This window comes from Camelina sativa, chromosome 9 (assembly GCF_000633955.1).
Source record: "Camelina sativa cultivar DH55 chromosome 9, Cs, whole genome shotgun sequence".
NCBI lineage: Eukaryota > Viridiplantae > Streptophyta > Magnoliopsida > Brassicales > Brassicaceae > Camelina > Camelina sativa.
The window spans coordinates 13691855-13694975 of record NC_025693.1 but is presented as its reverse complement, the minus strand read 5'-3'; the positions used below and the strand labels follow the sequence as shown (position 1 = coordinate 13694975).

Below are 3121 nucleotides of genomic sequence, written 5' to 3'. Positions count from 1 at the left end.
AAAAATGTAATTCATACATTTAAGCATAATAAATCACGTTAAATGAGAAATAATTGTATCAATTAATACTTGCATAATCATTAATGTACTTTCCAGTTTCCATGATATTAATAGCATATTTTCTAATCCAACTTTTGATTCAATTTTGGTTAAAATTGTATAAGATGTAAGTACACGAATAATACTTGGGCTCCATTCACCCCCTTATAAAATAAGGAAATAAAATCTGTATAAACTATTATAAAATTTAAAATTTAAACCGCTCTTTAATAAACCCAAACCGACATATATAAAATCTAAACCCTAACCATCTCATTTGTGAACCCAAACCAATATATAACTTCGTTCTACTTGTAAAATCTAAACCCTAACCATCTAATTTGTTAACCCAAACCGACATATAATTTTGTTCTACTTGTAAAATTTAAACTCTAACCATCTCGTTTGTGAACCCTAACCATCTAATTTGTTAACCCAAACCGACATATAATTTTGTTCTACTTGTAAAATTTAAACTCTAACCATCTCGTTTGTGAACCCAAACCGACATATAATTTCGTTCCACTTGTAAAATCTAAACCCTAACCATCTCATTTGTAAGCCCAAAATGACATATAATTTTGTTCTAATTGTAAAATCTAAACCTTAACCACCTCATTTGTAAACCCAAACTGACATATAGTTTCGCTATAATTGTAAAATCTAAACCCTAACCACTTCATTTGTAAATCCAAACCGACATATAATTTTATTCTAATTTTAAAAATCTAAACCAAGCCAATATTTAACTTTCCTTAATTAAAAGTATACAGAATTTGTTTCTTTAATTTGGTTTGCTTTTTAATTTATTTTTGATTTATTTTTTAAATAAAATATTAGATGGAAGATTCTGATTGGCTGAAAGAAGAGGGGTGAATGGAGAGGTTCACCCCTAGGAGTGAACCTAAGTATTTCTCTAAGTACACTGTTTTTTATTATACAAATTATCCATTTCTGTCTCACGTCCACTATTTTTCATCTTAATATCATTAATAGATTGGAATTTTAATCATAATTTAATTTACATGTTCTGATATGAAATTATGTGCATAAATAGTAATATATTTCTGATGATATTAAGAGTATATTTATATATAAAATTAATCTTATGACTAAAGATTTTCATTCCATCTTTTGATTCAATTTCAGTTATTTTCTGAGTCTAAAATAAAATCCAAATGATATTATTTAATGTTTTTTTGAATATTTTGTTAATAAATAAAGTTATCTAAAATAAAATCCAAATGATATATGTTCTCCAAACATATCCCTACTATTAAAATTAATATAATGAATTATTATGACTGCTTGTATATTAAAAAAGTCTGTAATTTTAGAAAATTTATTTGCTTATAATTTTTTCAATGAAGTTCATCAAAGTTAGAGATAAAAAGCTGGTATTTGTTTAACTCATGCTTTAGACGGAAAAAATATCTTAAAATCCATTCCAACAAAATAAGAGAGGATTGTATTAATCAAATACATAATTGAATAACAGCAGTCAAAACTCTTTGAAAATCTATTGGATCGATAAACCAATCTCTGTTTTCATCAATGACATCAAAAGCTTGCTTCACTTCCTCCAACTCCAAGCTTGGCTCTTTCTCTTCAAACAGATTGGAAAGCTCCTCGGAACTGTTTGATAAAAATATGTTGTATGTTTTTATGTAGATATTAGTGTTAAACTGTTAATGTGTGTTGCAAATTGAAACACTAACCTGTGACTGAAAATGGAGCCGGGAAGACGCAAAGCAACAAAAGCAGACCGAGTACATGAGGTAATAGTGAAGAACACTTCTTTCTCATCTTTCTCTGTGTCATATGTTATTGACCTTCGGAAACACATTGCTGGTGCTGAAGAAGAGGCCAGAACCTGGAGAAAAATGCTTAAGCAAAAGAAACTCATCTGAAAAGACATATGAGGAAGAAGCTGATCAGACCAAACACAGGGAAAGAAAAAAAAGGACTGGTTATGTCAAAGCTTAGACACAACACCATCCACAACAATTTTAGTAAGCTCCCGACGCAGAATCTTGCAAGCAGGATCTTTAGAAAGCGACTCATCTTTTTCTTTTTGGTACGGAGCAACCTACGCAAGACACAAATTACATAAGCGAACCAAAACATCAACTCTATTAACATGTATTCGAAACTTTGAACACTCAAAGTAAGTGTCTACCTTGCATAAGAGAGATGATGATCCATAATACTATGGCACAAACCATGGGTTAACAGTTCCCTACTGGTTCTAATAGTGCATATCTCTATGTACTGCAGCAATCCAGAACCTCTTCCTCTATGCTTTTGCTAAAAAGAGAGAGAGAGAGGCGAGAGAAAAAGAAGAATCGAGTAAGGGTTTTGTTTTTTTGTAAGAGATTAAAAGGATCTCAAAATATACGGTCAGGATTTTAAAAAACTTAGAGAATGAATGGCTGAGATTATAACATGAAACGGGTCAAATTACCGGGTTAAATGACCCGCGTGTTTATCCGTTTTTCAGTAAGGGTTTAATGACAATTTTATCCTGCACGAAAAATATTAAAATGGTCATAATTGCAATGGCATTGTATTGTAAATTCTTACAAAACTAAGGTTTTTTTCAGGCAATGTTTTACGATTAATAGTAGGGATTATATTTATGTAACTTTAGTTCGCTCAATAACGTGTCCGTAGAACTTCTTTTTTAGCAAGTTAAAATATTTAGAATATTTAATTATGGAATACTAATTTCTTTTACAATTATTTAAGGGGGTGGTATTGGTTTGAGATTTATGAAAATTTTTGAAGAGTTCAACAAAATCATAAAAAATGAATAAGTGAAAGATTGTTAAAGATTGCTAGAGAGTTTTGTTGATTAGTTTTCTAAAATCTTGTAAAGTCCTCCAAACAATCCCTATATTTTTATGATATTTTCCATGACTTTATTTTGTAAAGAAAGTATCTAAAATCATGAACCAATAACATAATAATTGAAATCATTAACAATCCTAGATTCTTTTGTTTTAATTGAATAACACAAAACTTTTAATGACTTTATAAAAGTCTGAATCCAATAACCCAGATTTGTTAAGATTTTAAATGA

The 3121-nt window shown here is 29.4% G+C and overlaps 1 long non-coding RNA gene across 1 annotated transcript; it reads right to left on the bottom strand.

Annotated features, from left to right (window-relative positions):
• Positions 1456-2391, bottom strand: LOC104710949. Its single transcript, XR_755154.2, has 3 exons — positions 2219-2391; positions 1758-2128; positions 1456-1674 (listed from the first exon to the last, which is right to left on the bottom strand). It is a non-coding gene; the product is annotated as an uncharacterized LOC104710949 (long non-coding RNA).